Source organism: Oryctolagus cuniculus, chromosome 13, assembly GCF_051225735.1.
Source record: "Oryctolagus cuniculus isolate XC-2025 breed Fujian yellow rabbit chromosome 13, ASM5122573v1, whole genome shotgun sequence".
Lineage (NCBI taxonomy): Eukaryota > Metazoa > Chordata > Mammalia > Lagomorpha > Leporidae > Oryctolagus > Oryctolagus cuniculus.
The window spans coordinates 112720696-112733839 of NC_142879.1; the positions used below are offsets into that span (position 1 = coordinate 112720696).

At 38.3% G+C, this 13144-nt stretch overlaps 1 long non-coding RNA gene across 1 annotated transcript in view; it reads right to left on the reverse strand.

The window, feature by feature from the left end:
- Positions 1–3302: 3302 nt before the first annotated feature.
- LOC149122879 (uncharacterized) overlaps positions 3303–13144 on the reverse strand; it is a 35097-nt gene continuing 25255 nt past the window's right edge. The window contains exons 2-3 of the long non-coding RNA XR_016219292.1: positions 11389–11523; positions 3303–3394 (exon numbers count right to left, since the gene is read on the reverse strand). This is a non-coding gene — a long non-coding RNA (uncharacterized LOC149122879). The remainder of the gene's footprint in view (positions 3395–11388; positions 11524–13144) is intronic.

Below are 13144 nucleotides of genomic sequence, written 5' to 3' on the forward strand. Positions count from 1 at the left end.
GTTGAGATCCAATTTTCCCAACACTATTTGTTGAAGAGACTGTCCTTTCTCCAGGGATTGATTTTAGCTGGTTTGTCAAAGACTAGTTGGTTGTAGCTGCATGGATTAATTTTTTTGGTTTATATTTTGTTTCATTGGTATACATGTCTTTTTTTCTTCCAGTCGCAGGCTATTTTGTTTGTAACTGTCCTGTAGTATGTCTTGAAATCTGGTCTTCTGATACTTCCAATTTTTTCTTGTTTAATGTTGCTTTAGTTATTTGGGGGTCTCTTGTGTTTCTACACAAATTTTAGCATTCTTTTTTCTAGATCTGAGAAGAATGTTCTTGAGTTTTGATTGGGATCTCATTGAATCTATAAATCACCTTGGGTAGTATAAACATTTTGATGATATTAATTTTTCCAGTGCACAAACATGAAATATTTTTCCATTTTTTTGTGTGTTCTTCTATTTCTTCCTTTAATGTTTTGTAATTTTCATTGTTAAAATCTTTCAAATTCTTAGTTACATTTATTCCAAGGTATTTAATTTTTTAGTAGGTATTATGGTTGGTATTGTGCTTACAAGTTCTCAGCCTGGACTCATCATATACAAATATATTTAGCTTATCCAATTCCCAAAGGATTCAAAGTTCACTTTTTTGGTACATTATAAAAATTATAAAAGGAGTTGTTAATTATCCATCCCAGATAATAATTCCTGTCAGATCATTCATAGAAAGATACAATTATAAATGTGGATGTTAATTATAAGTGTAGGTGTTGATGAATCTGCCATAGTTTACTGTGGTATTTTTGGTTAAATTTTAAATCATTTCTGATTGCAAACTGATGAGTATCATAACATTTGTGGCAGTGAAGTGTGTTCATAACTTACATTCCTACTTTCTCTGAATTCTGAATGATTCAAGCTGGACATGGAAAGAAGTCAAAATGTAAGCTTTCTAGCCCACAGAGTTGTTGGTCTTGGTGCTTAGCAACAAAGATTCCCTTCCATTGCCCTAGTACATTACATTGCATCGTTACCTAGTCACTTACAGAGTACAGGTTTTTTGCTAAATTTACAGTATAAAACAGGGCAGACAAGAACTCATGTTCTCTCATAGGCATCCTAGAAAAGTGCTAAATAAAGAAAAGGGGGGGTGGTAGCTCATTGCCTCTTTCCAATATCTCCATTCATGCAAGTCATTCATAAATCCCACATAGAGGAACAAGTGAGCAGGGGTCAGGAGCAGTGCTCTAATGATAAGGAATTTTACTTTGTGGAGGGGGTTGTATCCTTGTCAGCTTACATTCAAAAAAGATACTCTGTCCCAGGAAAACAAGAAGACTAGGAAAGTCAGCATACCCAAATTATTTCTTTTAATTTTAAAGACTCTCTTGTGTTCAACTGTGGTCACTATGTTAAAAGGAATATTTAGAAGAATGTGAAAATTTTGAATGTTGAGCAAGGAGTTGCTCTCCTATGACACGGGTGAATCTATTGTAAGAACAATATGCATGAGTACATTCTTATAGAATATTTCAGCAGTGGTTTTTGATTTCTTACAGATTTGAGTTTTATAAAATGATGCCAAGTCATAATATTTACTTGTTTACTCAAGAGACACAAATATTTTCCTTTAAAGTGAAGAAACAAATTGTAAATCTTGAGAAGCAATTAATTCTAGTATGTGGTAATTTGCAGTAACCAGTAAGGATGGCTAAAATACAAATTTAAAATGCAAACCAAGAAGTGAAAAATGTTTTTGTTCCTTTAAAAATGAACATTACAAATTCTCTCCTTAAAATATATTTCACCAGTGACGTGGCTCACAAGGCTAATCCTCTGCCTGCAGTGCTGGCACCCAGGTTCTAGTCCCAGTTGGGGTGCTGGTTCTGTCCTGGTTGTTCCTCTTCCAGTCCATCTCTCTGCTGTGGCCCAGGAGAGCAGTGGAGGATGGCCCAAGTGCTTGGGCCCTGCACCCACATGGGATATCGGGAGGCCATGGTGGCCATTTGGGGGGGTGAACCAATGGAAGGAAGACTTTCCCTCTGTCTCTCTCTCTCACTGTCTAACTCTGCCTGGCAAAAAATAAATAAATAAATAAATAATGCTTTGTACACTCTCAGTTCTTATTCTGAAGATGTTAAAGTGTATCACATTTTTATTGAGAAGCAAAGAAAAATGTTTCATTTTAGAATATTAAAAACATACAATTTTAAATTTTGCTGAACAGTTTGTAATAGTTGAATTTGTATTTTTAGGCATAAATATGTTTTATTCTTGATGTATTATGACAGATATATTATTTTAATGGTAGTGGAATGTATGAGATAAATGATCCAACAGATTTGTTTTCATTAGATCAAACTTTCCATGGGGTACCTAAACTTAGAATGAGTTTGATATCACAACACTATTTACATTCTCTGTAAGAAAAATAAAGGATATTTGTCAATAGATTTCAAATCACAGAATGAGATAGTCCAATTATTTTTGGTTCTCAGTGATGTATTGCTGTGTTTTATAACACCATGCATTCATGAAAAATAGATATTTATTCAAAAGTTCACATTTGTACCAATTTCTTTTCTGTAGGTCTAAAATTTTTCTAAAGGTCAATCTTTCTGTAAAAAGTTCATATGTGTTGCCTGATGTAATCAATTTTTTTCTAGATTTATTTTTATTTATTTGAAAGACAGAGTTACATAGACAGGTAGAGACAGAGAGAAAAGTCTTCAATCTGCTGGTTCACTTCCCAATTGGCTGCAAAAGCCAGAGCTGAGCTGATCTGAAGCCCAGAGCTGGGTGCTTTTCTCAGGTCTCCCACATGGGTGCAGGGGCCCAAGGACTTGAGCCATCCTCTGATGCTTTCCCAGGTGCATTAGCAAGGAGCCAGGTCAGAATTGGAGCAACTGGGACTCAAACCAGCACCCATATGGGATGCTGGGACCATAGGCCGGGGTTTTAACATGCTGTGCCACAGCACTGGCCTCTGAATTCAATTTCTAAAGTGTATACACTGACAAGAAGAATTACACAAAGTACACTCATCTAACAAGGCATATCTTTGCTAAATTTAAAGACAATGGCTTTACCTGCTACACCTAATGCTAGGCTTAAGTATTTGGTTTGGAGCAATACTCATCTTCAGTTTTCATAGGTTTTATCAGAAAGTATTTGATAGTAAATCCTTTTAGTGAATATATGAAATAGATCAAACATTGAATTTGTGAAAAAAAAATGCTGCCATTCAGATCATGCCAAGTCTAAGGCTTTGCCACTTCATGATTATATACCCTTGGGCAAACCAGTTACTTACCTCTTCATGCCTCAGTTGCATTTTCTTTAAAGTTAAGATAACAGGAGCTACCTCCATTTTTCTGGAAACATAAAATTCTGGAAACATCACCTGGAATAAAATAAATGTTAGCAATTATTATTATTATCTATTCACATTTTCCTAAATAAAGGTATTTAAATATCTGTGCCTTTATGCTTAATGTTGTAGTGTACACATTTAGATACAACTCAAAATTTATTTGAAATTATATACATTCAATTTTTGTAAAACTTCATATTTTGCTTGACATTGTAACTCAAACATTGTAACTCAATTCATTTTAATTTGATGAGTGAGCCATTTCTTATCTAATTCCCTAGATAACATAACTTATTCACTCATTTGTGCTTTGTGATGATACCTGCTTCTTTTTCAAAACAGTAACTAAACTGCATCATTTTAGGTCATAAATAAATAAATAGAGTAAATTGGTATTTAAAGAAAGGGACTATTCTTTGGCAGTAATCTTAAACTAGCATATTGATGCACATTGGTAAATGCATTGGAGACTTGCTAATTGTGTATGTGCATTTATGAATGTATGTAGGGTACATGGGTGTGTGTGTGTGTATGTGTGTGTGTGCTCAATTTAAAGCTACACTAAAATTGTAGCATTATACAAAGAAATAATTCTAGAAAATCATGGTTTGCAATAATTTTTACTCTTTGGAGATTATGATGTTTAGATGATGCCTAAAAAGTTCCTGTGAATTTTTTTCAGAATTCTAGTAATATACAACACTGAAATTCATACAGAAGGGGAAAATGGTTGGGTTCAAAGATATCATTAGACTATAGAACCAATCAGCCATAATTCAGGCCCCCAAATTAAACTACTTGTATGAGAAAATTTAAGTAGTTGTATTGATGTCACATATTGTTTGCAAACAAACGTATCTTTTTAAAAATTATTTATTTATTTATTTGAAAGCCAGATTTACACAGAGAGAGAAGAGGCAGAAAGGAGAGAGAGAGGTCTTCCATCTGCTGGTTCCCTCCCCAATTGGCTGCAATGACTAGAGCTGCACTGACCCAAAGCCAGGAGCCAGGAGCTTCTTCTGGGTCCTCCATGTGAGTTCTGGGGCTCATGGACTTGGACCGTCTTCCAGTGCTTTCCCAGGCCTTAGCAGAGAGCTGGCTCAGAAGTGGAGCAGCCGAGACTCGAACCAGCATCCATTTGGGATGCTAGCAGTGCCAGGCTGCAGCTTTACCCACTATGCCACAGTGCCAACCCCAAATGTATCTTAATATAACTGTATTTGATAAACACATAACATTAGTGTTGAAAGAATAAATACTTATAAACCTCAATGAAGGCAATTTGTCATTAGGTAACAAAACCATGAAATACTATTCAATTGATTTCTAGTCCAGATATTTTTATAAAGAAATTTTAAACAGAATTATATTGATGCCAAAATATTCACAATAGAATGATTCCCAAAAGTGCAAACATATGGTAATCATTTACATTGGATGATGCTTGATAAAATTCATCCATAAATTTAATGTAGTCTATCATTTAATAAATCCTTTAAATTAATTGAATTAGTTGAGGATATGCTTTGAATAGTGTCTATAAAAAGTGTAGGGCAATAATTTATACTGACAATCATTTAATGTGTAGAAATCAATGCCCATAATGTTAATTGTATGATAGAATTATAGATTTTTTGAAACTTTCAATATTCTTGTTTTCCATGCTGCCTTGTTTTACAATGAGAAAAACATTTAAAAAATTACTTGAGAGGGAGAGACTGTAGCAGAGCTCTCATCAGTTGGTTCACTTCTCAAACACCAACAACGTAGATCTGAGTCAGCCTAAAGCTAGGAGCTGGAACTGAATGCAAGGCTCCCACATGAGTGGGGAACCCTACTACCTGACCAGTCAGCACTGCCTCTCAGGGTCTGTGCTGGCAGGAGAGTGGAGTAAGCATCCAGAGCCAAGATGTGAAGCCAAGTTCTCCAACATGGGACACTGTTCCCAAATGGCATCTTTTTAAAAAAGATTTATTCCTTTATTTAGGAGGCAGAGAGAGGCAGAAAGAGAGAGAGAGAGAGAGAGAGAGAGAGAGAGAGAGAGGTCTTCCATCCTCAGGGTTTTTCTCCAAATAGCTGCAATGGCCAGAACTGGGCCAATCAAATGCCAGGAGCCAGGAGCTTCCTTCAGGTCTCCCATGTGGATGCAGGGGCCCAAATCCTTGTGCCATCTTCAACTACTTTCCCAGGCCTTAAGCAGATAGCTGGATCAGAAGAGGAGCAATCAGGACATAAACTGACACCCATATGGGTTGTCAGGGCTGCAGGTGAAGGCTTAACTTACTAAACTGCAGCACCATCCCCCCAAAATGGCATCTTAACTGCTAAGCACAATGCCTTCCCAATGTTATCTTCATTAGAAAAAAAGGTATACCTGCATCCTTTTTGTAAGTTTGACTGTGAGTTGAACTATAGGAACTAGTTGTCTCCCTCCCTCAGGGTGGGCTGGTTGTCTAGAACACTCTGGGTCACCACTGACCCCAGGCCTCTTGGGTAGACCCCCTCATGCAGCACAGTCCCCTAGCCCATGGTGGGGCATGAGTGGAGAGGGGTGGTGAGGACCAGGGCAGCACTAAATCAGGTGACTGTGGAATTACTCTGGGCAAGGCTGGTGGATCACACTGCTGCTGGTGATTGGGAGCACATACCACTGATGCAGATTCTCATGGTTGGGAAGCAGCAGCTCAGTGGCCAGTGCCTCACACACACATTCCACTGGTTGGCTGGCTGCAGGCTCTGCCTGTGCCCACAGCATAGATCAGGTGGAGCAACTACCTGAATGAGGAGAGGGAAGATGGCACGCAGCATAGCCATAAGTAATGGAGGAAACAATTTCTCAAAGGTCAGAAGAGTTTGAATTTCTGGAGCAAAACTGCAAAGTACTTTTAAGACACTCAAAGTCAGTGACTTGCAACTGGGTGTCTGATTTTACAAAATTCCTTGAAAACAGACCCATTGCATAAGTATCTGACACATCAGAGTGAGAGAATCTGACTCTGAGGACATCCTATTTTCATTTCCACATTTTGTTGACTCTACCTTACAGCCACTCAGAATTTGAACCCTATTGTCAATCTGATTGCACCATCTGCTTCAAGTAAAATACCTCAAGTCATTTTCCAATCCAGTGAAGCTGCACATTGCTGCACCATTCAGAGGAAGAAAACATCCCAATGTCTCTCCTCCAAGTTGCCCAAGGCTCATGCAGTCAGTGTGTTGCATCCTGCAGCTGATGCCCACCTTTGTAGCCACCGATCCTGCCAGTAAATGCAGCCAGCATCTCCAAGTGTTAAGGACAACCCCTTTCAAAGAATCCACCTAAATGTAACACTGCAAGGGGAAAACATACCTTGTGCAGCTGGGTCACCAAACAGAGATGTGAGTGAAAAAGTGGCAGAAGTTGATGAAAAAGAGGGTGCTCACTTTCACTTTTCTGTGCCTACCTCAGAGACAGTCATGTATGGATATCAGCTGGCCCATGTCCTCAGGACAAAAGCTGATGATGGGTTCTCAGGTGCCCAAAGCAGCGGTCATATCTCTTGTACCTCAGTGCTTTTTACAAAGCCCATAGATGCCAATGGTGAGCTCAGATGATATCAGGCTCTCCCATTGCCTCCATTCCTGTGTTTTCCCATTTAGCAGCTAAAGTCTTTTCTCAGATTGACTCTTCCAGAATAAGAAGTCCCATCTGTAGTTATCCGGGATGTGACAAGACCTACTTTAAAATTTCTCATGTGGGACCTCAGCTGTGTTGTCTGCAATAGCCTGCATCACCTATGGGTGCCAGTTCAAGTCCTGGCTGCTCTGTTTTGGATCCAGCTCCCTGCTAATATACCTGGAAAAGCAGTGGAAGATAGCCCCAGTACTTGGGCCCCTGTACTCACATGGGAGACCCAGATGAAGATCCTGGCTCCTGGTTTCAGCCTGGCCCAGCCCTGACCATTGTGGCCATTTAGGAAATGAACCAGTGGATGGAAGATCTCTATCTCACTCTTGCTTTCTATAATTCTGACTTTCAAACAAACAAATAAATAAATAAATCTTTAAAAAACTCTCATGCGATAGTCCCCAGGACAACACATACAGGAAAAAAACCCTTTTAGCTGTAAGTGGAGAGGTTGTGAAAGGTGGTCTGCCCCTTTAGATGCACTGTCCATGGCCCTTCAGGCCAGGGCTTTAACCCACTGCACAACAGCACCGGCCCCAATTTTTATCCTTTTTAAGGAATGACCATACTGTTCTCCATAACATCTGTACTAATTTGTGTTTTCACCCACCATATATGAAGGTTTTCTTTTCCCATATGCTCTCTAGCATTTGTTATTTTTTATCATTTTGGCATAAAGTTGATATAGTATTGTTCATGGTTTTGTGTATTTTTAAATCAGACAATTTGTTTATTAAATATTTGTTTATTTGAAAGGTGGATTTAAGAGAGAGGGAAAGACAGAGATAGCTTTCATCTGCTGGCTCACACCCCAGAGTTTCAACAGCTGAGCCTGGGGCATGCTGAAGTCAGGAGCTTCATCCAAGTCTCCCACGTGAGTGGCAAGGACCCAAGTCCTTTGTCCATCTTCTGCTGGTTTCCCAGGTATTTAGCAGTGAGCTAAATTGGAAGTGGAGATTCCTAAACTCAAAGTGGAACTCACATGATATGCTGGCCTCACAGATTGCAGCTTACCCCACTTTAGCCACAATGCCAGCCCCTCTATCAATTTAATTCCTCAAAAATAGTTCAGTAATGTTGGCATCCATCTCATTTTTTCTGTTATTATTCAACTTATTGATGTCTTATTTTTGTTCACATTATTCCTCTCAATTGCTCTACCTGAGGTGAGTAGGGCTGCTGTGTTGCTTAAATGCAGTGTATGCTTTAGATTACTCATTTACTGAGTGCATGTCATTCACACAGCACTTCATTGAAGTTCTACTATGTCCCAAATCCTCTTCTAGGCACAGAATTCAGACCACTTTTCTCTTAGGCCTAGATCTTGCCTTTAACATACTACTTGGAATTTAGTAGCTCATGAAATCTGCAGACTGCATAAATGAATGAATATTTTGAGGTCTGTGCTTTCATGGAGGAACTTCATAAGAGACAGAAGGAATAAAATAAATCAAAAGTATCCACAGTATATAGAGTGTATACTATTTTACAAGTCACAGAGAAGAGGAAGAAGAAGGAAAGTAGTGAGACTAGAAAGTTTGTGGCAAGACTAACAGGCACTGGTCAAGAACTTAATAAGCCCATTAGGAAAGCAGTAAGGTTTCTTTACCCCCCTGTAGACTCTGCTCTCCAGAGGTGAACAGGGTCCTCTAAACCCACTTGCTGCACACACAAAAACCTAAGCATTGTATTCTCCCACAGGTGTTGGAGACTGATATTGTGTTCTAATTTATATTTACATAATGGCTGGTGACATCAGGCATATTCACATGTTTTGACCATTTACATTTCTTCTGAAAAATGTCTATTCAGATCCTTGCCTGTTTCTTTAGTGTATTTTTTGGAGTTTTTCCAATTTATGTAAATGTTCTGGAAATCTGTAAACATTCAGAGTTTTAATTTTTCCTGCCATTCTCTTCGCTGTATCTACACTCTGATGTTTACTTTGTTGGGAAGAAGTATCTTAGTTTGATATACTCAAATGTCTCTGTTTTTATTTTTGTTACTATTGCTATTGGAATCTTACCCAAAAGCTATTGTCTGTTGACAATATTTAGAGTTTCCCTATGTTTACTTGGGTTTTGGTCTTATGATTAGATTTTTAATTCACTGTGAGTTCACTTTCACATAGTGTAAGAGATGTTGGAGTCTATTTTCAGGCTTCTACATATGGATAATCAAGTTCCTCTGCACCACTTGTGAAACAGATTCTTCTTTCTCCAGGTCATTTTAGTTCCTTTGTTAAATATGAGTTGCTGGTAGAAATTTGGGTTTATTTCTATGCTACCTATTCTTGTCCATTGAACTATGTGTCTGTTATTATGTCAGTGCTAACACCTCTTCTTTTTTTTTGCAGTTTATTTATTTATTTGAAAGGCAGAGTTACAGAGAGGTAGAGGCAGAGAGAGAGAGGTCTTCCATCCACTGGTTTACTCCCCAAATGGCCACAATGGCTGGAGCTGTGTTGATCTGAATCCAAGTGTCAAGAGCCTCTAACAGGTCTCTATGCAGGTGCAGGGGCCCAAAGACGTTGGCCATTTTCTACTTTTTTCTCAGGCTATAACAGAGAGGGGTATAAGAAGTGGAGCAGCTGGGAAACATACTGGCACCCATATGAGATGCCGGCACTGCAGACGGTGACTTTACCTGCTTTGTCATAGTGCTGACCCTTGTAATATGTCTTAAAATATGATGTGATGTCTCCAGCTTTTTTTTTGCTTTATAATATTGCTTTAGATGTTAAGCATCTCTCATGTTTCTATATGAATTTTAGCATCATTTTTTCTAGCTCTGAGAAGAACATCGTTGGTATGTTGATTGGGATTGCATTGAATTTGCAAATTGCTTTTGGTAGTATGGACATTTTGATATTATTCTTCCCATTCACAAACACAAGTTTTCTGTGAGACTGTCAAAAAGCCTTGACAAAAATTGGACTTTATTACACAAAACTTGATCACTTTTTGGGATCATTTAAATCCATATTTTTGCACTAATATTTGATAAATAATGAAAGACTTTCCCTGAGCATTTTAGTAGGAGAAACTAAAATATTTATTTTATCAATTTCTTCAAATATTGTTTAGATGTGATATTCAAATATTGTTTAGAGCCACTGTCTGTATTCCCTCTAAATTAGGATCTTTTTGCTTTTTGCCTGTTAAACTTGCCCTTGATTCAACAACCCTTTTTAATGTAATGTAAACTGAAAATGTCATTTCATAAGCTAAAAAAATGACAAAGAAGGAAAAAGAAGGGAGGGAGGTTGAGTATATAATTATGTTCTCTGAATTCTTTCTATAAACCATATTGAATCTTTTAAAAGGTAATTAAAATTAAAACTCTAAGTTGGACCATTATGACCAATATTTAAAACAAGTGATTAAAAACTGTAGATGCCTTCAATTTTGATTATCATTCTTATTTAGACTATCTGAAAGAAATCCGGTTTCTCACTTTAAAATATACCAGTGTATTAGAATTCAGTATTAAATGACTTTGTTTAAAAGTGTTATTTAATCTATTGCTTTAAGTGGTAATACTATGGCCATTGTAAAACAAAATCCTTATCATTTTTCATAAAACAGAAAGGGCCTTTAAAACATCATCACTAAAAATATTAAGAGACCTAAAATATAACATTCTTAAAACCCAAGTGATACCATTCAAAATTTTCAAATATGCAGGGATAGTTCGTGTCAAGTAACTAAATAATTGTTAAGTGTATATACGTAATAGCTTCTATAAATTCTTTTGGCAAGGGCTGGCACTGTGGCATAGTGGGTGAGGCTGCCACCTGCAGTGCTGGTATTCCATAGGGGCATCAGTTCAAGACCTGGCTGCTCCACTCCCTATCCAGCTCTCTGCTGTGGCCTGGGAAAGCACTATAAAATGGTCCAAGTCCTTGGGCCCCTGAACCTGCATAGGAGACCAGGAAGAGGCTCCTGGCTCCTGCCTTCTAGTTGGCACAGCTCCAGCCATGGAGGCCAACTGTGGAGTGCACCAGTGAATGGAAGACCACTCTCTCTGCCTCTCCTTCTCTCTCTGTGTAATTCTGACTTTCAAATAATATAAATAAATCTTAAAAAACTTCTTTTGGCAAATAGATGAAGCTATTTGTTATACATTTCAAATAAATAGCAAACATAATAGAAAAATATATTGAATAAAATTTAAGCAACTCATAGCTATACACAGAAATTTCTCACCATAACAACATAGCAACCACTAAATTTCCAAACTTAATTTTCCACAACTTAGAATCTTTAACTCCAGAAGGAGTACTAAATTGACAGAACTGTGGCCTATGTATCAGGATACCTAATTCTAATACAGAATTATCCCTGCTACAACTTACCTATGTGACCTTGAACAATTCACTTTACTTCTCTGGGCCTTGGCATTTAGCATCCTCATGTGATAAAGGAGGCTTGGATAATATCAGTTGTACTCAAGATAGACTTCAACGATCTCTCAGTTTCCAAACAGGCACCTTAAGGGAAAGTAAAACTTTAGATCAAAGCTTACATTTTTAAATATAAATATATTTTAAACTGTTTCTACAACTAGTACAAAACAACACATTCAAATGTGTACCATGCCACTTTTCAATATTTGGGAATAATTAATGCATCATTTTAGAGCATTGTCTTGAGGCCAGCAGCGTGGTGTAGCCAGTAAAGCCACTGCATGCAGTGTGGGCATCCCATATGGAGGCCGGTTCAAGTCCCGGCTGCTCCACTTTCCATCCAGCTCTCTGCTAGAGCCTGGGAGAGCAGTAGGAAGTTGGCCCAAGTCCTTGGGCCCCTGAATCTGCATGGGAGACCCTGAAGAGGTCCTGGCTCCTGGCTTCAGATTGGCATATCTCTGACCTTTTAGGCCATCTGGGGAGTGAACCAGCAGATGGAGGACCTCTCTCTCTCTCTCTTCCTCTTGTTCACTATCTGTGTAACTCTGACTTCCAAATAAATAAATAAATCTTTTTAAAAAAATCAAAAGAATATTGTCTTGCACACAGTGAACCACTAAGTACAAGATATTATTAGTAATATTAGATTGAAATATTGAAGTAAACTAGGCAATAAGCCTTAAGATGCAAATTAATACCAAGAAATATAATCTCAAATTTCTGTGTTCAACAAGGTAGTCTCTTTTTCACTACTAACTTTATACTGAATAAGATATTTTGATATTTTGTTAAGAGTAAATTTATCGGGGGCCAGCGCCGTGGCTCACTTGGTTAATTCTCCACCTGTGGTGCTGGTATCCCATCTGGGCAAAGGGTTCTAGACCTGGTTGCTCCTCTTTCAGTCCAGCTCTCTGCTATGGCCTGGGAAGGCAGTGGAGGGTGGCCCAAGTGCTTGGGCCCTGCACCCGCATGGGAGACCAGGAGAAAGCACCTGACTCCTGGCTTTGGATAGGCACAGCTCCAACTGTGGTGGCCATTTGGGGAGTGAACCAACGGAAGGAAGACCTTTCTGTCTTTCTCACTGTCTATAACTCTACCTGTCAAATAAAAAAATTATTAGTTTTTCATAAAAACTGCAGTATTGAAAAGGTTCTAAAATCCCTCTAATTCTAAATGTCTGTGACTGCTAACTCATTAGCACATATTGCATTCTTTATATCTGGGTAATCATGATAATTCACTTTTAAATGATTAACAGATCTGCTTTACATATAAATGCATGCTTTACCAAAAATCATACAATAAGCAGGCTACATACTTTACTTCAAGTAAAACTGCCATATCCAGTACTACAATTGTAAATAAGACAGTTTCAATTGTTCAGCATTATCAATTATAAATTCCAATAGCATAGCAATAGTCATAAGAATAAAGGGGCTGATGCTGTGGCATAGCAAGTAAAGTTGTGGCTTGCAGTGCCGACATCCCACATGGGTGCCAGTTCAAGTCCTGGCTACTCAAATTACTATCCAGCTTTTTAGGCAAGTAAGACTTACTATCCAGCAGTAGAGGATGACCCAGACCCTTGGGCTCCCGCACCTGCATAGGAGACCCAAAAGAAGCTACTGGCTCCTGGCTTTGGATCAGCACAGCTCCAGCCATTGTGGCCAAATCAGGAGTGAACCAGTGGTTGGAAGACTGCTCT